The sequence below is a fragment of the Octodon degus genome, unplaced genomic scaffold, assembly GCF_000260255.1.
Source record: "Octodon degus isolate 3935 unplaced genomic scaffold, OctDeg1.0 scaffold00109, whole genome shotgun sequence".
NCBI classification, from domain to species: Eukaryota; Metazoa; Chordata; class Mammalia; order Rodentia; family Octodontidae; genus Octodon; species Octodon degus.
In genome coordinates this window covers 4431703-4457936 of record NW_004524685.1, presented here as the reverse complement: position 1 = coordinate 4457936, position 26234 = coordinate 4431703, and the positions used below count along the sequence as shown (strand labels likewise).

At 40.7% G+C, this 26234-nt stretch overlaps 1 protein-coding gene and 1 pseudogene across 1 annotated transcript in view; both read right to left on the bottom strand.

Moving 5' to 3' along the window:
• Ddah1 (dimethylarginine dimethylaminohydrolase 1) overlaps positions 1-26234 on the bottom strand; it is a 151591-nt gene that overhangs the window by 56651 nt on the left and 68706 nt on the right. The gene's annotated exons all lie outside the window — the stretch shown is intronic.
• Positions 23704-25506, bottom strand: LOC101592344 (annotated as a pseudogene).

Below are 26234 nucleotides of genomic sequence, written 5' to 3'. Positions count from 1 at the left end.
CTAAACAATTAAAGCATTCAAAGATAAGCAGATTCAATTAAAGAGTTAAAGCCTAAAGACTCCCGAGTGAGAAAATCAGGCTTGGACTATTTGTCCCCCAAATTACTAACTCCCTCTCTTTTCTAATAATTTCACTCATTTAAAATAGTCTTTCAACAAACTTTTCTTCAGCATTTTTAAGCGTTATTCTAGGTCTTTGGAATATATTAGTGAAGAAACAGGTAATGAATAATGAACATAAAAATACCAAATGGTAATGCTGTGCATAGATTTAATTCAGGCAACTAGAATGAAATGAGTTAAGAGGTAGTTACAGTGGTCCAAGTGGAAGATGGTGGTAGTCTCGCCAAGAGCCACGATAGTAGAGACAAAGACAAGTCTGAATAGGGCCTCTGTTTTGAGTGTCCCTGTCCAATATCTTTCTATTTTTATAAGGTCATCAGCTATCCTGGATTAGGCCCACCATAATGAATTCTTTTTTTTTTTTTTTAAGTTTTTTAAAAAATGTTTATTTTTTCAAAGAAAAACGGCAATAGCCAATTGATAATGAATTCTTTCTAACCTAATTACCTTTTAAAGATCACCCTGAATTTAACCTGTATTTTCAAGGGAGAATTCTCAGGAGCTGGAGAGGGTGAAGCAAAGAGAGAATCGAGATGGCTCTTAGATTTTGTCTTGGATAATTGGGTGGGTGAAGGTACCAATTTCTAATTCGGAAAAGGCAAGGAAGCAAAGAACCAAATGGGGAGAGATAGTTTAGGAATCTGGTTTTGGCCAGGCTGAGTCTGTAATGCTTTGTAGATGATTCAAAGGGTGATGTCAGCAAATTGAATATATTAGCCTGGACTTCTGAGGAGTAGAACAGTCAGAATTGGGAATAGGAGCTGGGAGTCAATGATCTAAAAAGGTACTTAAAACCAAGAGACATTAGAAGAATTATTTTAGGTTGTGTCCTGAAAGAAGTGACATGAAACAGCTTGCCTCAGATGTTCCCTTTAGTGATGACAGGTTAACAAGAGACTCCAGGAGAGAGTTTGCATTCACTGCTATTGCAAGGTGCACGGCTGTCTGCAGCACCGATTAGGAAATCCCCCTTTGTGAGGAAGGGCTACTTAGAGCACATCCATTATACATGCACAGCTACAAGCTAGGTAAAAGGTCTGGGGAAAAAGAAATAGATATTGCAATAAATTTTCTGGATGTGAAAGGTAACGGGAGGCATCAAGTGCTACTTCTTGTCTATTGTATGCGTATCATCTTGTTAAATGTGGTTTTGTGGAAGCTGAAAATATAGCACAAAATTTTTGTCTTTCAGAAAGTAATCGGGCTGGTGAGATGGCTCAGTGGTCTAAAGCATCTACTTAGAACAAGCTTAACAAAGCAGGGGCCGCGGTTCAATCCCCCAGCACCACATGCCAGCCAGCCCCGCCCCCTGGTGGGCTGAGCTGGCCACACACACACACACACACACACACACACACACACACGCACACATAAATAAATAAATTAATTAATTTTTAAAAAAAGAAAGAAAGTAATCAATTTTGAAATTGTGATCACTTGAGCAGGAGACAAGGTAAAGTTCCTTAAGCAAGGTAAGAGCAGGCTGTAGGGTGCTCCACACTTCACCACACTTTGAGTCAGTCAGTCCAAAACATACTCTACCCATCAGCCAGGATTGAATGAGTGCTTGCTGTGCTAATTAAAACATATTCTTATTCATGATTCAAGTAGAAGAATATTTCAACTGGGAAGCCCTTCATTAGTATATTTTCCATAACTGCTGCATGTGCTAAATATGAGTAAGCGTTTACTCATTTAAAAATCATCCCTAGGCCCCATGCAGCCTGTTCTCCATGTGACCTCTCAACCCTGAAGGAGAAGGCTGGAATCCCTCCACATAATGATACCTTCAGTTCCATTACCACATGAAGACCACCATGAAGGAAGAAGAAAAAAGCAAGGTGTCATGTTGCTTACGAGGCTGTCCCTAAATTTTGCTGGAGATATTGGATAAAATCGATAGCTTCCAAGGTGTTAAACAACAAACCACTCATACATAGGCTGAGCTTAGATTCATTCCATGTTTCCAGGGGTCAGTAGAAGGTATGTGTTGCAGAAGTGTATTAGAAAAGATAAATTAAATGCCCTCTCTGAATATGAAACTAATCAGAACAGAAATACAGCATTCCTTCTATAAAAAAGCATGGCTTCAGGGTAGAAGAATGCTAAATGCAGTGTATCTTCATGGGTGATAAACACTGAGGCAAGGAGGCTGAGGCAGGGAGGTACAAGGCATTGGCAAGCCACCCAACTTTCAGGTCTTTTTCCTGAGATCTGGTATATCAGGCCTCCACTGCAGGTAATTACAGAGGTGTTTTCGCGTATTTCAATCCTAGAGCTAGCTTTCCATTATTCTGATTCCCAAAATCACAAAGAAGAAATGTGATTATAATTCACCACTAAGCTCCCTGGTCCTGGAAACTGTGTGTTCCTAATGACCTTTGGGATGTATTGATCACACCCATTCATGACAAGGCTTTCATCAAGAGACAGGATTCTGTTCCAGCCTCAGCCCTTCTTTCCTATCTTTGCTTATTTAAAGACCATTTCCATTGGATAATCTGGGAAGACCAGCTGCAGAGTCTGTGGTCCTGATCAGCATGCTAACAGCAAATCCAAATAGTGGGCTCTTCCTTCCTTCCTTGCTACAGACTTACTGAAGAGTTCTTTTGTGGTTGTACCATGTAAGAAGTATGCTTCTGAGAAATGAGTATCCACTCAAAATAGCTCCATAAAAAGGATTCAAATTCTCATGGTATTTAATAAAGTAATGCTCAAACCTCAGAAATTATCATTCACTCATTAACTATTGCTGCATATCAAAAATAAAAACAAACCTCAGTGACTTAAAACACCTGTTATTATATTTATGAGTTTGTATGTATGGTAGACTTCAGCTGGTCTAAGCTAGAGTCATACAGGCAGTTTTCTTTCAAACTACAGTGAATGTTTTTTTTAATTTATTAATTTTATTGAGAAATAGCAATGAGACAGTTTCAAAACCAAATAGGACAGTTTCAATAATTAATACATTGCATCTTGGTATCTTCATAGTGGTTATTCATAGCACAAGAGGCAGACAGGATATCCTGTCCAAACACTATTAGTACAAATCTTTCTTCTCATTGAATTAAGAGAAAATAGCTGTATACCTAGCCTATTTTGTATATACAGTTACAAAATGGTCCTTCTTTTGCATCCCCTTTTTTTGTTTAGTTTTGCCAGAGATGGGTATTCCATTGTCATTTAAATATTATAGGTACATGAATTCAGCAAAATAATCCAATATAGTCCATTAGACCATAATAGTAGTGGGTTATCCATAGGAGTGGCAATGTTAGAAATTGTTGACTTGAGCCTTTTACAGCTCAGCATATTAACATGGCTTTACTTTTTATACCTCGTTTTTATACTTTTCTGCTGGATGGTTAAGACCAAGATAAAGCAAGACCTATATAACAAGAAATGCAACTTTTTTTTTTTTTTTTTTTTTTTTTTTTTTTTTTTTGTGGAACCAGGGATTGAACTCAGACCCTTGTGCTTGCCAGGGAAGTGCTTATTCCACTGAGCCATCTCCCCTGCCCCTAAGAAATGCAACTTTTGTATCTGACAAAGTCAGTCAAATCCCCTCAGGATTTACGCTAAAACCATGTATCACAGTTTGTAGATCTTTTGTCAGTGTCAGCCATGTGGATGAGTCATGGCCATTGCTTGACAAATTTGCTCTCTGTGAAAGCCTGAGAGAATGTTTTCTGTCCATGTGACTCTCCTTAGGCACATTCTACATCATCAATCACTTTCCTCTGTGGCTCCATAATCTCATTGATCAGTAAATTTGGGACACAGCTGAAGCTACAGTGATTGTGCTGAGTATTTTTCACTAGAGTCTGTCACTTGGTTGTGATAATTCTGCTGCAAATGTCTTTCTCACTCCATTAACCAGAAGACTATAAAGGAAAAAAAAATTCCTTTAAAAAAGATCATACTTTTTCATTTTTTTTTTGCCAAATGAAACAAGCTTTCACCGCACCCAGTACAAACTGTTGCTTCTGTGACTACCACAACACCCAAGGATTGACCTTGATGGGCAGGGAAGTTTCTGGAAGGCTGGATTGATTGAATGTTGGTACTTTTTTTTTCATTCCAAATCTTAGGGTTTTAAGTATTTTTTTAATCTTATGAAAAAAGCAATATTTCATAGCAAAATAGTAATAGTTAATATACTTTGTAATTATTTTCCAAATAATTACTCAAGTACAAGACATAGAGCAAGAAGATGCTTCCAAACAAGAGAGAAAAAAATAATAACACAGAACTTTCTTCTCAGCAAACTAAGATCATAATAACCGTCAACAGAGATTGTTGTGAAAGGCTCCAGTCAGGATTAGTAGAGTACACAGTAATTCATTCCAAGAAGTTGCTGATTCCAGGCTGTAGCGTAGCAAATTATTTTATAAATATTCATTCTTTGTCATATGTTCATACATTTGTTTCTCTTGGAGTTTATTTAAAATGTGTTAGTGACAAAATACCAGCTGAATATTTGTATGAACATGGATATTAAGTGAAGGCTTAATAGTGTTTAAAATGGCCAGCTCTGAGGGCTGCGGATACTGCTCAGCAGGTCAGCCCTTAACTACTACCATGCCTGAAGCCCTAGACTGGAACCCTGCTCTACCCCCACCAGAAGAGGCTAGCTTCCAATTCACATGGACTTGAAAGTCATCTAGGCCTAACACAGCAGTAAGGAAAATAGCGAGTAATTTCACTTCTCTGTTATCAAATCTGGGCATTCTTTGCTGGACTGACAATGGAACAGTTCAATTGTATTTTCCTAATATAAACATTCCAGTCAATGTTTTACCAAGGAAAACTAATTATCTAGCTAATGGGTTTTGCCTTTCTCAAATTACTTTTGAAAAATAAGATAAGCCTCTTCCTTTTATAGTAGTTTTTCTTCTTTTCAAAAAAACCTTCATTTCTGCTTTTAATGTAACACTAAAGATTAACTAATGTTAAAATAAAATATCATTTGAAGACTAGTCACTGCGGATATAACACAGAAGAGACTTAGTATCTGGCTCTGAGTAATTCCCAATGCATAGGAAGCTAACACCATGTGCATACACCTTTTATGAGGCAGAACATGATGAAATTAGATTCCCATAAATGTCAATGCTTTTATTTATTGTCTTCTTTCCTTGAACCAGGGCTGTGCTGGCCAGAACCTATTGTCTCTCAAGCAGATTTATTATACATCAGTGCATTCCATTTCACAAGAGGAATGTGCTTCTTTACAAAACATACAAAGCGTAGAGACTTAACAAAGCTCACATTGCGAAAACACAGATTAATGGGGGTTGTCATTTGTAAAATTTTCTGATTTTTCTTAACTAAATTTAACATGATATTAGTTCATCTTCACATCCCGAGATTCATCTTCAGTGAACATAACTCTATACTGTCAAAACTAAATTCCTTTTAGTATTATGCAAACACAGGACCAAAATATTTTTATTGATGTTATATCATTAGTTGGATTTTTTTTGTTTCTTTAGTTTCTCCTGGATACTTTAGGAACTTTAAAAAGTAGATTAACTCTTTTCAGGGTTTCGGGGCACAATTTAACATTAGACCTCATTAGTGATCAATACCACACAGTATCTGTGCAATGAACTAAAAAATATCATTATAAAGGCCCAGGGAGGGAAGCAAGAAATAGCTCAAGAGCAAGGAGAAAGTGAATAAATTCAGCAGTTAAAATATTATGCAGAAGCCTAGCATTGGAAATTTAAAAAAACAAAAAAATTTAAAAATGTCTTTGTTAACAAAGGAAATGTGTAAAAGTGAAATAAACTATGGGTCAACTGGTGGGTCGCAGTTGGTATACTGCTGGTAGAAGTGGAAAAACATGTGGGATCCTGGAGCCTGATGTGTGAGATCCTATAGCTGAATATTTAAACTTTATTCACTCCTTGCAACTACAGAAATCACTGCCTGTTCCTAAGGCAGATCTACGCCTACAGCATACAGCTTAATCAGCGCAGGCTATTAGTCTACACACCCAGATACTAATATGACTTCAACACAGAACACTGGCACGCTCGGAGCCGCAGTGCAGGAGTCTGCTTTGCTCAACTTGTCGGGCCTGGCGCATCTGTGGCTTAGTCCCCAGGCTCGTGTCACTGTTCCTGCGCATCCTGGGCTATTGTCTTGGACTGGACTGAAGCAGCCCAGCCCAGCCGCTTGTTCTGCATGACTCATTTTTGTGTGTGCAAACACGCTTCTTTCTCCACAACTTCTTGCGCTGCTGCTACACTCAATATAGCAGTGCCATCTTAGCTTCCTAGTAAAGCAGCTGGTCACCCAGATTCTTGTCTTTTCCATCTTCCACACATTTGTCCTTGGTGTTTCCAAACTGCGAGGAATCTATATCAACTCTATACTATATTAAGCCTATGATTCCTGGACATGAGTTGAAAATGATAACATTCAACCCCACACATTCAGTCTAGAAAATTATGGGGCTGGGGAGATGGCTCAGTGGAATAAGCGCTTCCCTGGCAAGCACAAGGGCCTGAGTTCAATCCCCAGTTCCACCAAAAAAAAAAAAAAAAAAAAAAAAAAAGAAAATTAGGAAGTAAAGATTAGTAAAATAAAACCATTAAAATCTTTCAAATCCAAATATCCATATACTGATATTACTCACTGTTAGCAATCTGTTACATAAATTTCTTGATATCCCTGTTAAGTATGTTTATGATAATGTTATTTGCTCAAACTAGTATCAAATTATTCTATAAACACACTCTATACTTAAATAAAACATCATTATTAGAAAGCAACTTAAAAATAAATTCATAATACCATATTTAAATTGAAATTAATTTGGATGTTTTGAAAAGCTATGTTTTGAAAAGTCTTTGTTGTAATTCCAAATGCAATAAATAAATCTCTTTTGAGTAACACTTACTCCAAAGCAGAGATTCAGACTTTTATGGTAGCAACAGAATTTGTGAATGACTTTATAACATTTAATTAATTAAAGAAACTTAAGAATCAATTAGGATATGTGTTAAAATTTGAGAATGCAAAGCCAAGCCACAATTTAGAGATCCTGTCTGTAAATATTCATGGATTAGAAGAAGAAAGAACAAAACAGAAAAGGTTAGCTACCATGCAAGAAGTTGTTCTGAGACTTTAGTGGAGGTTTTCGTCTCTCAAAATGTGTCACTTTAAAATTTTGTACCAAATGCAGGAAAAGGAACCAAATGATCGCATAACGGTTTAATTACTAAGTGTTGGACCGAGGGAGGTCGCCTGTTCTTTGTGGATACGCAGAGCAGACCCAGAATGCACCTGGTCAACCTGAGCCTCTCATTATCCTGAAGACACTGGATAGCTCTTAACACCCGACGAGGCTGCCAGCTCCTTGTCCCCACTGACTACATGCCATGTAATCTATTTTATACCTAAAGAGGATTTAAAATTCATGAAGCCTGTTGAAAGCTCAACTGTCACATTCTACTCATTCCAAAGTGTATGGGAAAAAGAGCACACATTTCAACGGGAGCCATTATTGTGCGTGAAAACCATATTCCATTAACTTGCTAATAAAGCTCCTCCAGGATGTTCGTCACGTGCACCATACAGTCGCATTCCTCCCCTTTATCCCAACATGCCCAACTTCATTCTATGCAGTATTACTTCTTTCTATGCCCTTTATTCTAAGGCTGCCCAGAATTCAAAGCACTTATTCAGTAAGTTTGTAATCCAGTTTAGTATGCTATTAACAGAATTCTTTAGCAAGGATCATGGAAAAAGAAAATCAAACTTATTCTAGGGTCAGTGACCAATTTTAAGGGAAACACATTCAAAGCCAGTTGAAAAGAAAAGGTCAGGATCCATGAGGTATTAAGGAAAAAATAAAAGAAAAAACATTCATTTCCACAATTTTCCAGCATTCCTTAAAAATAAAAACAAGCCCAAGTACGGAACGGTAAGGTCGTGGTCCTGTACTGACGGTGAAAGACAATACTGCTATTCATAGGGAGTCTGAAAGCAAGGGGGTTTTGCTCAACACCAGGGAAGTGTTGGCTTCCCTTGTTTATTCAAAGTTGAACGCTACAAATTTTCGGAGTCTCTTAGGGCAAATAACGATAGACAATGGATTCAACACTTTAATTTTGCTTTTCTATTAGCGTAACTATCTAATAGATGTGGAATATGAAGTTACTGATTTTATTAGGGTGTTAACTATTGAAAATATATACAGTTGGATAGGTTCCCTATGGAGGCAGATATTTTAAAAAGAACAAACATGTCCTTTATACTGTCTACCTGATAACTAAGGTATTCTCCATTTCAAAATAATTGAAAATATAGGATAGAAAAAGAGCTAAAGGAGAGGGAGTAAACGTCTGAACTTTCAACTGGATTGTCAAGCAGGAAGCAATAACTGCCTTGTATTATTTCTTTTTCATTTAGTTTAATCCAGAAATTTACCACACATGTCTGTTTGTAGCTTTGATGTGTATTAAGTGATCCATAAATACTTGTCAGAATGATGGTGTGTTTTTGTTTCTGATGGGTTATGGGTTATGATAGTCTCAGGAGAAAGGGTATGCTGCCCCCCAAAAGGGTGCGATGTGCATGTCTTGATCCAAACAGTTTTCCAACAGATAGGGTAGAAGCAGCTTTCTCTGCATAGGGCAAGCAGTTTGGGAAAAACCTGCCATTGTCTCCCAAATGTTGTTTCATCACCAGCAAAATCCAGTCAAATAAAAATAAAATCCACTTCCTTAAGTATGCTGTGTATATAAAGATACTTGTGTCTTTCTAGTGGGACCGAGGCCAGGTGTGCAGGCATAGTTTTTTTCTGCAGCTTTTCCCTGAAACTTCTTAAGGAGAACACATGGAAACCAACTGCAAATCATACACAAAGCCATAGTAGACAGGAGGCAAATGTTAAAGCAACAATAATATGATTCAACAAAAATAAAAACGAGAAATACTCCCACTATAAAAACAACCCACAGCAACTTCATAACCCATCAGAAACAAAAACACACCATTATTCTGACAAGTATTTATGGATCACTTAATACACATCAAAGCTACATACAGACATGTGTGGTAAATTTCTGGATTGAACTAAATGAAAATAAACTCACAAAATCATGAAATGTGAAAAACAGAGATCTTAGTGACTATAAAGATCAGAAGGTCATCTCCACTAAGTTGAATAACAGTCCTTTAATTATAAGAGCAAAGCAAGGTTTGAAACCAAGTCTTTATGTATTTATTATTTTTTATGTATCCAAATACATAAATATAGGGTCTCACCACACAGCTCAGACTCATGGTGATCTTCCTGCTTTCAGCCTCCCCAGTGCTGGGGTTATAGGCATGTGTCACCATGCCCAGTCTCAGTGGTAGGTTCAGCATGCTCAAGGGAGGGGCCGGCGCAGCATGTGGTACCAAGGGATCGAACCCCAGTCCCTGAGCTTGCCTAAGCAGGCATTTAGTCCACTGAGCTATCTCGTCAGCCCAAAACCAAGTCTTTTTACTTACTGTATAACAAGATCCCTGATGAGACAGAAATATTTTTAGGTGAAAATCTAGTTAATGTTTATTACTAATAAGAAGTTGTTTCTACCCAAAACATTTGAGAATTTTATATGTCAATTTAAATGGTGTTCTACAGTCCAAATCTAAGCATGCATGATCAGATTTCTTTTAAGGGTTTCCTACTGGCTGGCATTACACCTCCTGTCACCAAAGGAAGAACCAAGCACTGTCTGACCAAAGCCAAAGGCCACAGAGTACACATGGCAACTTGTTGACACAGGAAGACAGAAGGCTTTGGTCCCAGGCAGGGGCAGTTGTAGAGGTTTACACACAATGCAGACTAAATGGTTTGTGTGGTTTTTAACTGTTCTTGATAAGAAAAATTTTAAAACAGAACTAATTTGTAATTAGTTCTTGCCAGATCCTCCCTGCAAGTTTCTTTCAGGAAGGAAAACATACGCCATGCTCCCGCCCCTGCCCTCTTCCATCCTTCCTTTCTCTGATGCATGCTTGCGGTGTGCTCCCCCTATTTTCTTTTGTGTAATCTGTTTAAGGATTAAAGATTAGGCTTCCTAAATTGATAAACTTTCTTTCTCTTCATTAATATTTGAAGCCTGTCTACCTGAAGAATTAGAACATATATCACATAAATGGTGACACCATTTTTTAATTTTTTTCAAAACTGATTAATAGGACAGTTTCAATAATTAATACATTGTACCTTGTTGTCTTCTTAGTGGTTATCTATAGTACAAGATGCAGACAGGATATTCTGTCCAAACACTGTTAGTACAAATCTTTCTTCTCATTGAATTAAGTGAAAGTAGCTGTATATCTATCCTAACTATTCCTCATATACAGATGAAAATGGTCCTTCCTTTGTATCCCTTTTTTTTGTTTAGTCCTGTCAGAGATGGGTATTCCGTTGGCATCTAAATACAATAGGTGCGTGAATTCAGCAAAACAATCCAACACAATCCAGCAGTCCACAATAGTAGTGAGTTACCCGCAGAAGTTGTTGACTTGAGCCTTTCACAGCTCAGCATATTAATATGGCTTTACTTTATATACCTCATTTTTATACTTTTCTGCTGGATGGTTAAGACCAAGATACAGCAAGACCTACATAACAAGAAATGTAACTTTTGTATCTGATAAGGTCAGTCAAGTCCCCTCAGGATTTGTCCTGTAGCTCTGTACCGCAGGTTGTAGATCTTTTGTCAGGGTGACACCATTTTTACACGTCATCTCTAACTTTCAATAACTGAACACAGCTGGGGAGATGGCTCAGTAGAATAAGCGCTTCCCTGACAAGTGCAAGGGCCTGAGTTCAATCCCTGGTTCTGCAAAAAATAACTGAACACATTAAAAATATAAAGCGAATGAAAAGTTTTCAGCACATGAAAGTCCCACAAATACAAAGTAATAAAGGCTTTGACTTTAGCAGGTGACTCACTGGACTCCATCCCTTTGTTTCAAGTGCACTTTGCACGCTGGCACTTAAGTATGAAGGTGAGAGACAATTTGGTTCAATATGTGTGAGTAGGTGTAAAATTTTGAAAAACAGAAAAGCATAAAAGAAGTTAAGGGGATGAATGTAATCTCTATAAAAGTGAAGCAAAAGAGCAGGTGTAAGCTATTAACAGAGTCATTTTGTATCTTCTCAAATATGTCAATTCTTGGCTTGTTTATGTGCTATCCTATCTCGAATAACATTTTCTAGTAATTTAATGAGAAAAGAACTGCACTCTGTGATGGAAGACAGGAAAAAGTAACAGTAACTTAGCACACTGTCTATGGAGACTGGGACTCCTTTTAAGTGGAAATCCTGGCAAATGAAATACTCTATTCTTGCAAATAAAATAAGGTTTCAGAAAGCTGTGTGTCATGTTACTAAACCAGGCATAATAGGCGAAGGTGGAGGAGGCACCCTATTATTTGTCTGGAACCCAGCAGAGAATTTATAGTGACTGGTGAAATTCATTTTTCGTTTTTTGTTTCCCGTTTCCCGTTTCCCTTCCCTTCCCCTCCTCTCCCTTCCTCCTCTCCCTTCCTCTCCCCTCCCCTCTCTTCTCTTCCCTTCCCTCTTTTCATCTCTCTCTCTCTTTTTGATCAGGGTCTTGCTATGTAGCTCAGGCTAGCCTTGAATTCACTAAATAACCCACCTCCACTGGCCTCAAACTCACAGCAATCTTCTTGCCTCAACCTCCCAAGTGCTGGGATTAGAGGTGTATGTCACCATACCCAACCTGAAATTCTAAACTTAAAAAGGAAAAACTCTCCAGAGGCAAATCTCAGAAAGTATTTTTTACTTTTGCCACTCCTAAATTCCATAATGTGCTTTAAAATACACACACACACACACACACACACACACACACACACAGAGTATTAGGGTAGGTAGGCAACAAGATGTTTTAAAAATATGCTGAACTTAACTGGTTGCTGTACTATCTGCCAACAAATTATTTCCATTTCTGACTGATCTGTAGCAAATTTTAGGGAACCATATCACAGCTAAGAGCTATGAGGGTTCTTGCAGTGATCCGATTCCTTGTTTCACAAACGAACGCGCGATGCCCTACTGCAGTCCCTGGTGAGCTAGTCACTCGCCAGCGCTGTGCTCTACAGCCCCACGGCGAGCCGGCTCTCCCCACAGCGCTGTTCTCCCAACAGCCAAGATCGCTGCATTCAGTAACGGTGGTGCCCTCTCGACTCTCCTCCCCATCGACCTTAGCTACGTGCAAGCTTCCTCACAAAGTGATGACTTCTGGGCTGTTTTCTCCACCACTGTACAGAGGAGGAAAGCTCTCAGGGACCGAGGGCTTACATCACCAGCCTTGGACACATAGCAGTGTCATCTTCGACTCTTCCTTAATTCCTCCCCGTTCCCCGCGTTTGGAGCACTGGAAGGACCCTGGGATTCACTGCACTGCAAGTTATTTCCCCGCTTCCTGCAAAGCCTCCTGGTGATCAAGTCTTCCTCTTGGCTTTCCTTTCTCTAATTCATCACACACACGACCCAACTAATTTTCCTAAAACAACAGAAATGTCAGCAGTTAAAAAACATAAGCCTACCTAACATTGACACTGAAATTTAAAGTATAGCATTTCTTTTCCTGCAACCTTCTCTTTGAAACCTTCTACGAATGTATGAAACTGTTACTTTCTACATTTAATGAATGAGGAATCTGGCCTTAGATAATGTGCAGTATGTAATTTTAAAAACCCATGAATTTTGTTATGTGAAAAGGTAGCATTGTTTTCTTGCAGCTGGAAATGTTTCTAGAAGCAGAAAATAATCCAAGTAAACACAATTAACCAATTTTCAGTCAATGTAGATTTCAGTTCCATTGCTTCCTCTTCCCCTCTGCCACTTTGTTGTGAAGTGACACTGGCACTGAGCATTTACAGTCTCTCCTCTGCTACCTTCCAGGCTGTCCAGCGACTCACCACAGGCTCAGAGTCTTGGTCACTGGCCCTGGCCAATCTAAAACACACAAACTCCCAGTGATCACTGGCTATTTGAACCCCGCTGCTTTCTTTGGCCACACATTGCAGTCCTGGCGCATCCCTTTGCACTAGTGTTTTCTGTCTCTTTCTCAGTCTGTCTCCATCGCTGTCTGTATTTCTTTCTGTCGATGCTCACTGGGGTAGGGGCAGCAGAGAAGGAGAGTGCCAGCAGGAGCTCTGAAGCCAAGGAGTACAGGCCACAACCCAGAGCGTAGCCCAGAGCTTGGCTCCTGCCCTCTGGTGAAGGGACTCCCTGAGGCCTGAAGTCTCCAGGCTTCCCCCAAGGAAGCCTTGGTTTACAGAACGGCAGAGAGCACGACATTGCCAGGAGAAGCCCACGGTTTCAGTTCTTTCCGACTCTTGGTATCTTCAGCTGTCTCAGAAGCAGGCAAGAATTCCTCCTGTTTGGGAGTGGCTCCATCACTTAATCTCAGCCTCAGCTTCAGTAAAACTGGGATAGCAAGATATGCATGTGGTAAGTAAGGATAAAAGGTAGCAGTTACAAAAACGGGAACAGCAACTGGCACAAACCCTCTTATCTACAATTCTGAAATCTCGAAAGTCCTCCAAAGCAACAGCAGTTTTTTTTTTGTTTTTTTTTAATCTAGTACTAAAGCCTGACCCAATATGAAAATTTTTATAGACTTTATCTCCTCTAGAATGAATATCTTTAGTTTTGCTGCACAAATGTTTGATTAGAGTGTGCCATGTTATGTAATATATTTTACACAAAGTCTGAACATTTCTGCTTTTTGAAACATATCTGACACCATCAGTATAAGAGCAAGAACTGTAGATTTGAAAGTGTTTTTTTTCTGGATACAGAATTGTTGGTGCCTTTTTTGCACTTTAAAGCCTGGAGTAGGGCTGGGGAGATGGCTCAGTGGAATAAGCGTTTCCCTGGCAAGCACAAGGGCCTGAGTTCAATCCCCAGTTCTGGGGGTAAAAAAAAAAAAAAAAAGCCTGGAGTTAGTCTTTGGGGGCAGTGTCGGTTCTCGTGAGAATTCTGCAGCCACTCTTTTGTCCTCTATGCTCAGTGTATTCTTTTTCACTCTGACTGGTTTTAAATTGTTCCCTTCGTGATTGGTTTTCAGTTATTATATTATAATACTATTATGATATGCTTTGGTTTGACTTTATCATCCCAGTATTTGGGGACTGGGCATTTAAGTCGGTGGGTATTTATTTTTTCAACTCTGAAAAGCAGTCAGACATTATTTGTTCAGATTTTTAAAAAATGATTTCCCCAACTCTAACTTTTTTTTTAAATGAATTTAGGACAGGTTCTGCAGGGTGTATAGGGTCTCACAACATAGATCAGACTTGTAGTAGTCTCCTGTTTTCAGCCTCCCAAGTACTGGAATTGCAGGTGCGTGACACCACACCCAGTCTCATCACCGTCTCAGGGCGCCCCAGGCATGGGGACAGCAGAGCATGCTGGGAATCGAACCCCGGCCATTGCGTCTGCCTGAGCAGGCACTTTAGTCCACTGAGCTATCTGGCTGGCCCTATTCTAATTGGTTTGTTGGCTGGAATTTTTGGCAGTTTTTGCTTCTTTGTGTTTTATTTAGAAGGCTTCCCATTCTGTGATGTCTTCAGATTCACTGATCTTTCTTTCTACAGTGCTCAAACTTTTCTTAATTCCATCCAGTGTGTTTTGCCTTGAAAATATGTTTTTAATTTCTCTTTTCACTTATTTTCTTTTTCCTTTTCTTTGAGAGAGGTCTCACTGTGTAGTCCAGGCTGGTGTTGAACTTACCATGTAGCCCAGGATGGCCTCAAACTCATTCATGGCAGTCTTCTTTACTCAGCCTTATCAGTGCTGGGATTACTGGTATGTGCCACCACTCCTGGCTTCCTTTAGTTTCTACAAATATCATTTGGCTCTTTGCCATAACCTTCCACATCTTTCCCAGCTGCAATGAGTTTTTCTATATAGCTTTAAGTATATGTATGAGATTTTATGACAGCTGTTTTAAAGCTATCTTAAAATATCGTTGACTACTTCCATTATTCCAAATATTGTTAACTACTTCCATTATTTCTATCACTTACATGTTTCTATTAAATTGATTTTTTTCCCTAAATATTGTAGGCAGGTGAATTAGATATAAATATTATAGGCAGTCAGATAGGGTCAGACCCTCAAGGAGACAGGATGGAAAACAAGGTGACTTTACAACTTGGAAGAGACAGACACTACCATATGGGCCACACCTCAAGACAAAAGAGGAAATAAATACAGCTACATACTTCCCTAGGGATGGGCATCAAGGATTGATATTCTAAATAAGTATCAATCACCTTGAAAGAGCCCAAATGAGTCACTAGCCCAACCCCTAACAGGAAGAGTCCCTGTCCTGTATTCATGCCCCCTTGCTACGTGACTCTCTTCCTCATTTGATACTGGATTTAATCAATTTTACCTGAGCAATGGTCCTTGTAACCTCATTGGTTGACCATAGTTTTGTCCCACCTCATGCCCACCTAAGTGAGTTCCCATGTTCTCCACCACCTTAGACCCGCCTCACCGCATGGTTTTCCTGTATAAAAGTCCCTGAAAGAGACAGCATCGTGGGGACCACCCACTCCAGGCCCCTCTTCTGTCCCTCTCTAGGACAGATGCTTTCTTTCCTCCAATTAATATATTTTGCTCATAACCTCCATTTGTTCTTAAAATTCATTTTTTGGTTTTAGAGAGCACGAACTTGTCCCAGGGACCTTTCAGGTCAGGAGTTTCATTTTCCTCCTATATCATTTGGAGGTCATCTACCGACATCATTTTTTCCCTATGTCAATATGGGTCATATTTTCCTGATTCTTTACCTGATTGTTAGTTTTAAATTAGATAATGGATGTTGTACACATTATTTGATGTCGCCTTGTGTTATTATATTTGTTTAAAGACAATACCTTTAATTTTGGTATGTAGTTACACTTCAAATCAACTTGATCCTTTTGAGATTACTTTAAGCCTTTTTTACGGTGATTCCAGGGCAGTCTTTCTTTCGGTATAAAAGTGCTTCTATAAAGTAATCTGCTTTATCACTGCTAAGGAATAGCTCTTCTGAGTGCCCAAAGCTGTGTCATGGAAGGTCTGCCCATCCTGGATTTGGGAATATAAATTACTCTCATCGCTCCATGAATTCTGGAAGTTGTTTGGATTACTTTCTGGGAGTTCCTTCTCCAGCCTTGGGCAGTGTTTCTTCCGCATGCACAAATAATGCTTTTCCAAAGTATCACGTAATGGTTCCTCAGGTTTCTGAAATTCTCTGTCCAGCTCATCTCCAAAACTTGAACTTAACATTTTACCATTGTGATTTTCTTCAAACTCATAATTTTCGTCCTCTTAACACAAGCCCATCGATCCCCCTTCCACTCTCCCTTCCTCTGCTGTAGCCTGGAAACTGCCTCTAGGCTGCAAGTTGGGAAAATTGTAGATTTTACTTCATTTGTTTCCCTTTTCTGACAAATCAGTCCTACGCTTCCTGGTGTTCACTGTCCGAGAACTGTTGTTTCATATATTTGGCCCACTTTTCTAATTGTTTACAGCAAAGGGGAAATTCCTGTAGCTGTTAATCTTTCATGGATAGAAGTGAATTGCCCAAGCCCACGCACTGTTACTTTGCTTCCCTGACAACCTCTATGATAACATTCTGTAATTTCTCATAACTCAAGTGACTATTTTTCCTCATTAAAACAATGAAGACCCACATATTCCCCTTAACAAATAAATAGATGGTGTAGCACTTACTTCTATAGGAAGAAGAAACAAGTAGTGATTGTAGATGATCTAGGTGATGCGGCCATGAGATGGAGGAAAATGCTTTGATTTCTTTAAGTATTACTTAAAATGCTATGCTCTGATAAAACCACGAAGCGAGCGTGGGAGCTAATGAAGGGTACCACTTGCCGTCGTATGACAGTCTGGACTCGATTTGGGAGGACTTATAGCAAAGTGATTAATACGCAAACTTAACCATTCTACTTAAATTAACAGAGACCCAGAAACACAATTGATAATCACTGCTGACTCTGGGTCTCTCCTTTTCTCCGTTATTTACTTGAGCTCCTGAATAGCAAAGCCTTCGCCTGCTAGGGTACCTTTGCTAAAAGATGTAAAAAGCCACTGGCAGAGCGCAGTGCAGCTGCAAGCAGTCGGAGCTTTTCTGTTGGAAGCACAAACAAATTCAGAATGGCTTAGGGAAGAACATGCTACTCAGCTCTGGTAACATCATCTCAGAGGAAAACAAAGGATTAGCAAAAGAATCACGACATGATAGCTTAAAGACCATGGTCCCTAATAACTTTAGCAGAATTATCTTATTCTAAAAATATTTTTAGTAATTTTATTAAGTTGGAAACCATGCAGGCCTCTTCCAATAATTCTGTTCTGGGAAACCAGCATGTTTGGACCACAGGGCCTGATGCAGGGCACCCCTTTCTGTTGTGGTAGTTTGCCCTGTAGTCAGGCCTGCCTGGCAGAGGGCTGGTCCAGAAAAAACAGCGAGCTCACTGGAATCAGCCAGACTTTCGCTTGAGTATAGGGTCTGACACGTTTCACTAATTCTGTGACCTTGAGTTATTACTGACATTTTCCAATTTTTGGAGCCTTATCTATAGAGTGGAGATTATAAAGTGACTATCTTGTAGGGTTGCTGGAATGATTTAATGAAATAAAAACAGAAGAAATAGTGCTTGTAAAAGCCTCAGTATGAAGCCTGACACATAGTAGGCTCTCAACTTAAGCTACCACTGCTGTTACTGGTGTTGCTGAAATTGTCCACGTGGCTGGGGACAGCACCCAGAACTGCACTCATGGTAGGAAAGGACCCTGCTTTTAATTTTTTTATTTTCTTTTTTGGTACTGAGAATCCAACTTGGGAACTTTTGCTTGTCAGGCAAACACTGTGCCGCTGAGCTCAATTTAAGAAATAATCCAAAGAGCTTGCTGTAATTATAAAAAATGATTTCAACTCATGAGTTGAGTAAAACTGTGAATGCAAAGCACTCAGCACAGTACTCTGTTCAATACATAATTTATTAACTATTCAATACTTCTCTCTGTTAAATTTTAGGCTATGAGTCTAGCCTAAAATTATATTATGTGCTACTTCCATTATTACTGAACATATATGTACAAATGTTGCTGTGTTGGACACTGTGTTTGATGCATTAGTTACTTGGTAGAAATCCTCCTGCTCAGAGCATCTTCACTAGAGACTATGATCTCTGATTTTCTTAAAATTGTTTAATCTTAATTTTTGTTTTGATTTATACTGCATAAACTTTAAAAAGTATATTTCCATTTTTCATTGACTTTATCTTGCTTTTTCCTTGTATTTTACACACACACACACACACACGAAAACATGTATATAATCCAACATAAGATTGATACTGTTTTGTAGAAATCTTCACTGACTTTTAAATGGGCTCATCTAATATATTTTACATAGTCCTGTAAGGGTGGAATTCTTACTGATACATGATATATGGGGCCTGCCAAGGTGCCTCAGCAAGTAGGCAATGCTAACAAGATTTTATGGAATGAATAAATGGGTCAAGGATGAATGAGTGATACAATGTTAGGATGATTAAGATGAAAGGAGGAGAGAGGCTTGGGAAAAATAGAGAAATCAAAGTGTATCTTGTATGGGTACAAATGCCCTATGATGAATATGATCATTATGAATATCTACAATGTACTGAACAACTTATCTATCTATAGAAAATAAGATTAAGTCCTTGGCTCAGGGAACTCAAGCTCTAGCTGAACTTGGAATTCATCTTCCAACAGGGATTGGAAGTAGAAAGAGACAGGGTGGGAATTTCAGGCAGTGGGATCACAATTAATAAAATATCAAAAAATTCTATGACAGTTATACAATTCTGTGATAATGGCAAAGGAATGTGATCAAACTTGACAGCCCTAGAAAACATCTAACAACAACAAAAAAAAGAAGCATCCTTATTACTTATTAGAGAAAGAGAAGTCTTGATTTTATAGCCAAAGTTAGGGGAAGGAAAGGAGCAGGTTGTCACATATTCTTTTGTGTTAGGTCAAGTTTAATCCTGTGCCTGTGTCCTGTCCTACTTGCTGGTGGTTAGGGATGTCACTCATGACTGCCCTTCCTCTCCTCCACCTCAGGCATAGTTAGAAAGAGACACTGACGAATGGGGGTGGGTCAGATGTTAGCATCATTCAGAGTTCCCTGGTAACAGCCAGTGGAGAACTGGCGAGGTTCCCTACTTCTCGGTGAGAATGCAGCACTACCCGACTTGCATGCAGGGAGAATCTGAGGCTGCGTTACCATCTCCTCTATCCACGTGTGCCAGGACTTTCCACACGATGACGGGGAACAGAGGGCAATGGCTGCTCTGCTGAGCAAAGAGAAAAATGCTAGAATCCTGAAGTGAAGCAACCTGCTAATTCATTCTGAAGTAAGACTGACCAATAACAGCAGCTGTTTCCTAAGGACAAAAGGATCAACAGGATTCAATGCAATAGCATCCTTCTCTAAGGAAACATGAAGAAGAGATAAAGGGTCCCTGTCACCTGCACTCCATGTACAATTATCTTTTTAGGAGACAGGAAAGGGAAGACGCAAATGCAATAGAAGACTGTGAGCATATTCTGTGTTCTGGTTTCTTTTCAACTTGTTTCTTGTTGATCCTATACTACTTTTGGACAAACTAGATGCCTTGTTCTGCCCCCCATAGCAGAAAGCCAAACATTCTTTACAGAACAATTTCTTTTATCTCTATAATGTTAAAAAAATAGATTTGGCCTTTGCCTCTAGTTGCTGGCACAGAGCTCCTAAAGTCCTTGGAATTTCCTGCAGTGATAAGAGTGTCTTTTGTTCATAACAAGCTCCTTCCCACTGCACCTGGGTTTATACTAATAGGGTACCAGGGTGAGGTCCATAAATAGCCTTATGATGAGGCTGGTCACCAGCAAGACTAAGCAATTGGAAGGCTGGCGGCCACGGTCCTCCAGGAATGGTGGGAGAACTGATTAAACTCCACAAAAACTCTTGAAAGACAAGATCAATACACTTCAGGATTGGTGCAGTGACACTGGTCCACCCAGAGAAGGCACAGAAGTTCCATGACTACTGTCATACCTTGTCCCATGCATCACTTCTGTCGGTTGTCCTTGAGTCCCATCCTTTACAGTAAACTGAAACACATTAGAAGAGTTTCCCTGAATTCTGCAAGGTACTTCAGCAAATTACTAAATATAAGCTGTAGGTTGGAAGTTCAAAAAGCCCAGACTTATGAACTGGGGGCAATGAGCCCTTCACGGTGGGCACGAGTCCTTCAGTTATGGGACCTAAGGCTGACTCTAGGTAGGTCATGTCAGGGTGAACTAAACTGTAGGATGCCCACCTCATGTTGCAGAACGGGTCATTGTGAGAAAAACACATCTGATGTCAGAAGTGTTCTATGTGAGCGTAGAGGGACTGAGGTGTGCTTCCCAGAATCTCTAACAGTGGACTGATAAGAGACATTTACTAGCTGATACTGACCAAAAATGGGGGTCTGCCATTCAAATACCCTAAAAATCAAAGCTATTTTATTGTTTATTTTGTTATATAAATAATAATATGTGGGAAATTAAATCAGTTTAGTTGCCTGTGCTAATAGTTAATAGTTCTTAGGTAGTTTACCCTGTAGATTTCTCTATGTTAGCCCATGAAACAGAAGATCTAGTTTTTTAAAAATTTTGCCTATATATTTAAGTGGACTCAAAGGTTTTTGGGGTGTGTATGTGTGTGTTGTTATTTTTCCTCTGGAGAATCATGACCCTGTTTTTCTATACCTTAGCCACTTGGTCAGTAATAAGATCTTGGGTTTACTGACACTGTCAAATCCAGCCAGGGTGGTTTGTCAGAAGGACACAGTCCACTCTGCTCTAACGCACACCTGCAGGACGAGCTTGCAGCGGCTGTAGCTCTGAATTCAGGGAGTCACACCAGCTGTAACAATGTGGTAGATGACGCCTTCTGCCTCACCAGACACTGCCCACACAGGGCCCTAGGAGAAAATGCTTGCCTGAGCTTGTAGGAAACACACCTTCCCTTTTCCTTGGTTAACTAATTTGTCTATATATTTGTGTCCTCGCAGATGAAGCTGCTTGTCAGGTTTACGTCTACTTAGGCAGTGAGAAAGCATACTGTAGACTCCGTGACAGCATCACACTTACAACAGCATGTGGAACCTACGTACCATGAACTACATTCCTGGCTCTCCTGATGGAAATCCTTCTTACTTTATCCTTCCATCCATCTTGTCAGTGCTCATACCTTGTATGTTATATATCCTTAAAAGCACCCTTATAGCTCTTTCTCAGCATGATGGAGCAAAACTTAAAAACAAAGGCAAGCATCAATCTGATCCACTCCCGTGGAGTGACTACTTTCTTCAGAGGCATGGTAGGTAGACGCCTAGGGTTTCTACAGCTTTATCCATACAATGCCAGCACACTGGCTAAGAAGTGAACACTTCTGAGTATGGTACATTAACACTTGTCAATAAATTTTAGTGCTGCATAGAAACAGCATCTAAGTATTCAAAAGTAGCTATGATAATACACTATGTTGACAGAGTCTAACCATAACATTACAGGAACCTTTCCTTTTTTCCCTCAAGAGCTTAGAGCTCCATAAAAAGGAAACCTACCATGAAAACTATAAAACCATGAAAAGTAAATCTTTCCTTATGGAGATTTTCCTTCCTTACCTAGTTTTACAGTATTTATTTTCTGGGAGCATTGGAAAATGATCAAATAAATCAAACAAAGAGAGCGGAAATGGCAATACAAGTACCATGGGCGTATGGCATTTCCTTGTACCTTCAGAATTTTTATTCCAACACGAAGAACCACAGTAACATTCAGAGTAGACAATCCATACAGAAACATGTGCAGTCTGGTCCCTGAGGAGCGGGGACAGCTGTAACCTGCATTACTGCCCGGTGACTGAGGAGGCAGGTGAGGTGCAGCTTGAGAAGGGTCACCTTTGGTAACAAAGCTTAGCTCCCAGCTGCCGTGCCTAACCGCAGGCTTAGTGACCAGTGGGAATGGTTAGGGTGAAGGACGGGGAGGCGCTACTGTCTGCAAGAGTCTGGCCAACGGGTCTGAGATGTGTAAACACTGAGGAGGGACAGGGAGACCAAGGAGTTTATGAGAAGAGAGAGAGGGTGGGGAACAAGAGCACTGGGGGATGAGGAGATGGCCGTGGACATGCCAGGGCCTGGGGCAGGAGGAAATCCTGCTGTCACCACAACCGTCTGAATCCCTCCAATTAGAAGCAAGTCTTCATTTGCTTCTTATTCCCCTAAAAGTTTAATGCCTCCTCTTCCTATAACCAGTGTCCACCAGAGCTCTATGGCCAACCTCACACTATCCAGTTTTCTTTGTCCCTCCATCCAGAGTGAGGCTGAGCCCTCCACCCTCAATCGCAGGATGGAGGGAGGTGGTTCTCTGTTATCCAGCAGGGAAAGACAGTCTGTATATGTGCTGCCAAAGCGAGCACATGGGAAAGACAATCTGAATTGAAAGTTCTGGGTACAAATGCCACCCAGAGGAGGCAGTGTTGCTTCTATACACAGGGATGAATTTTAGTACCTTCTACTTAGAAGGTACTAAACAAAAAGAAGCAGGTGCCTGATAAACTGCTTTCTCCTGAGCAAAGTCATCATTCACAAACATCCCTGTTCTCTCAAGTGTGGGCAACCCAGCACATGTCCTAACACTGCCTCAAATGTGTCTAGTGGAAGGATTGAGGCCCCCCAGGGCACCTAACAGGTGTCACAGCAACATAGTACAAGAGTAACGTGACATGGTTAACAGACGTGGACCAGCATGCCTGTAATGACCCTACAGTGACTAAATACTTAAACACATACTGATCATTTAGGAAAAATCCTCTCCCAGAGGGGAGGTTACCAATTCCAAATTACCCATGAGGATTCTCCTCTGACTTTCTTTAAAGCTACAAAATAAAGTTAAAATAAAACTCAATACATAAAGTATCTTAACAAAGTGGAGTAGTACTAAACCTTTAGTGAGAACCAGTATTTTAGGGCTCTCATTGACCCCCACCAGGCAGTATATGCGTGTGGGGAACTACTTAGCATGTGAGTCTGCAACAGGGGAAGGAGCTGTTTGGTGCAGAGAGGATGGGGGTGGGGGAAGGCTCTCTACAATAACCTTCCATTCTTTGGACTCTAACCAAAATCAAAAACCATCAACCACCTTCAATTACCATGCTCATCTTTGTACAATCCCTGATTTCAAGTAATAGTATAAAACTGTAATCTTAAAGAAAACTTTTGAAGGAAATCAGTAGGAGTTTTTGCTATACAGGCATGTGACTGTCCTGAAATGAAACTTTAAGAGTCTGCCTGTGAGACACAGAAGTTGCTGAGGGGCCATGTTCCTACCTCAGGAACCATATCACATTTCCTCTAATGACAAATGACATTTCTGCCTGTATCTTCCTTTTTCTGATACCAAATCTTCTTTTCTATCACTTCTCGTTAAAGACCTCCCTCTTACCTCCCTTTTCTTACATTTTCACTATTTGGTAAAATTACACTTAAAAAAAAAATTTATGTAATAAACCCAGTAGAAGGCAGGTTCACCTGGTCTCTCCTAAACAGAAGAGAAGGTCCACGAAAGGAAACCCTGAGGAAGCCACTGGCCACTGGCTAACTCGCCTGGGCTTTCTAAGGGCTAACACAGGCATGGGGTGGCAGCACTCAGAAGTAGTCCTGTGTTCATCCCGGTGAGATCCCTCCTAGCTGAGCCTGGGGAGAGGTTGTTGTCTGCTGTCCTTGAGGAAGGAGCTTTAGGAGGTTGGTCTAGATGCTGGAGGCCTGGTCCTTCTCCGGCTGCAGGCTGTTCAGTTCCATGGCAGGACTCTTCTCCGATTCAGGGGCATCCTCAGCACACCCTTCGAAGGCCCGCCTGATGTCCTCAAAACTCCTGCCTCGGGTTTCAGGGACTTTGAAGAAGGTGAACAGCAAAAAGATAATGAGAAAAATGGTGAAGATAATAAACACATAGGCTCCCAAAGAGGCTACAGCCAAGGGGAAGAGCAATGCCACCAAAAAGTTGGCGGTCCAGTTAGAACAACCAGCTATGGCTATGGCAGCGGGGCGGGGTCCCTGGCTGAAGAGTTCTGTCACAATAAACCAGGGGATGGGGCCGGGCCCGATCTCAAAGAAGGCCACATAGATCAAGATAGCCGCAATGCAGACGTAGCTCATGAAACTGTATGCATCCTTCAGTAATAGAGAGATCATTATGAAGACAGAACAAAAAGCCATCCCTCCGAGGCCAATCATATGTAGACTTCTCCGTCCCACCCTCTCCACCAGACACACAGACGCCACAGTGAAGACAGTATTGACCACGCCCACTCCGATGGTGGCGTAGATTGGCTCCCGGACCTCTGCACCGTGGAAGACTCCCGTTGAGTAATAGAATACGGCGTTGATCCCAGAGAGCTGCTGGGAGAGCTGAAGCACAATGGCGATGACGGTGGGCCCCTGGTAGCTGCGGGATCTGAAGAGCTCCAGCACTGTGACTTTCTTTTCCTGGCTCATCCTAACACGCTCATCCTTGATCTCTTGGATGTTCTGGGACACATCGAGGGTGCCCCACAGCCTCTGGAGGATCTCTGCAGCACGCTCCTCTTCCTTTCTGTTAAAGAGCAAGAATCTAGGGCTTTCGGGACAAAACGGAAGGGCCATACTTTGTAAAACAGCTGGAATGATGGTAAAGCCCAATAGCACAGGCCAGTGCTTTTCAGTCCCAAAGATGAACTTCAGACCAAAGATCTGAGCCACTAGAATCCCGATGACAATGGCCAGCTGGTGGAGGGTACCAAAGGCACCCCGCAGAGTTGTGGGAGACACCTCTCCAATGTACATGGGCACAAAACCTGTGCAGAGTCCACAGAAGATGCCAATGACCAAGCGTCCCAGAATCAGCATCTCCACAGACACAGCCATCTTGCAGAAACCCATAAGGAAGCCGCCAGCGATGGCCAAGAGGTTGACCATTAGCATTGAATTGCGCCTGCCAAAGCGGTTGACGAAAAGTCCAATGGAAAAGGAGCCAAGCATTCCACCCACGGAGAAGATGGCCACAGACAAGGACCAGAGAGTTGTAAGCAGCCCGTTACTGGGAGGTTCACCGAATTTCTCTGACAAAGCGTGGTTGAGAAAGTCTCTTATGATCATCTCGGGAGCATTGATGACTCCAGTGTTGTAGCCAAACTGGAAAGAGCCAATTGCAGCAACAGTGATGGCAAAGACCAGAGATGGGGTCACCTTGTTTGTCCCCATGGTCCTGACTCTTTCCAAGTCTTGGGAAAGAGCTAGGGGCAGGGTTTGAAAGTGCCTCTCTGTCAATCAAACCTGCAAAATGTCCTTGTGAAGCAGGAAGTAAGTTTTCCTCAGGTCCTCAGCACTGCTCAGCACTCTCACAGCATAAGGAAACACAGGCTTTTATAATCTTTGTGAAGGGTGGAGCTTATAAACTTCACGCATGGCCCCACCCTACACCTACCTCAAACTGTGACCTCTGCAATCTTGTGATCTCTGTTTTCAGAACTTTAGAAGCCTCACCACCTGCTTTGCCCTCTCCCCTTCCCAGGCAATCACCTGCCCCCCATTGCCAAACCACACCTCACCACTCTTCCTACCCCAGGGGTTTCTCTCTCTCTCTCTCTCTCTCTCTCTCTCTCTCTCTCTCTCTCCTCTCTTTCTTTCTGAGTACATCCATATCTTTCCCTCTTATGAAAGCAGTGACCACTTCTTGATTTCATACACAAATGCTACCAGAAAAGCCCAGAGGAAGGGCAGATAAATTACCTGGAATTGTAAGAAAAAAGCAGCTTTTTAGTGGTTTTACAGTACTTTGGAATCAGATATTCAATCTTGTCCAAGCTTGAAAACAGAAGTATTATTACTTGCTTACTTAGAAGCATTTTCATAATCTGCTTTGTACCTACTTGTTTTTAAGTGTGTCCTGAAAGAGTAGCCTTAAAAAAAAAAAAAAAAAAAAAAAAAAA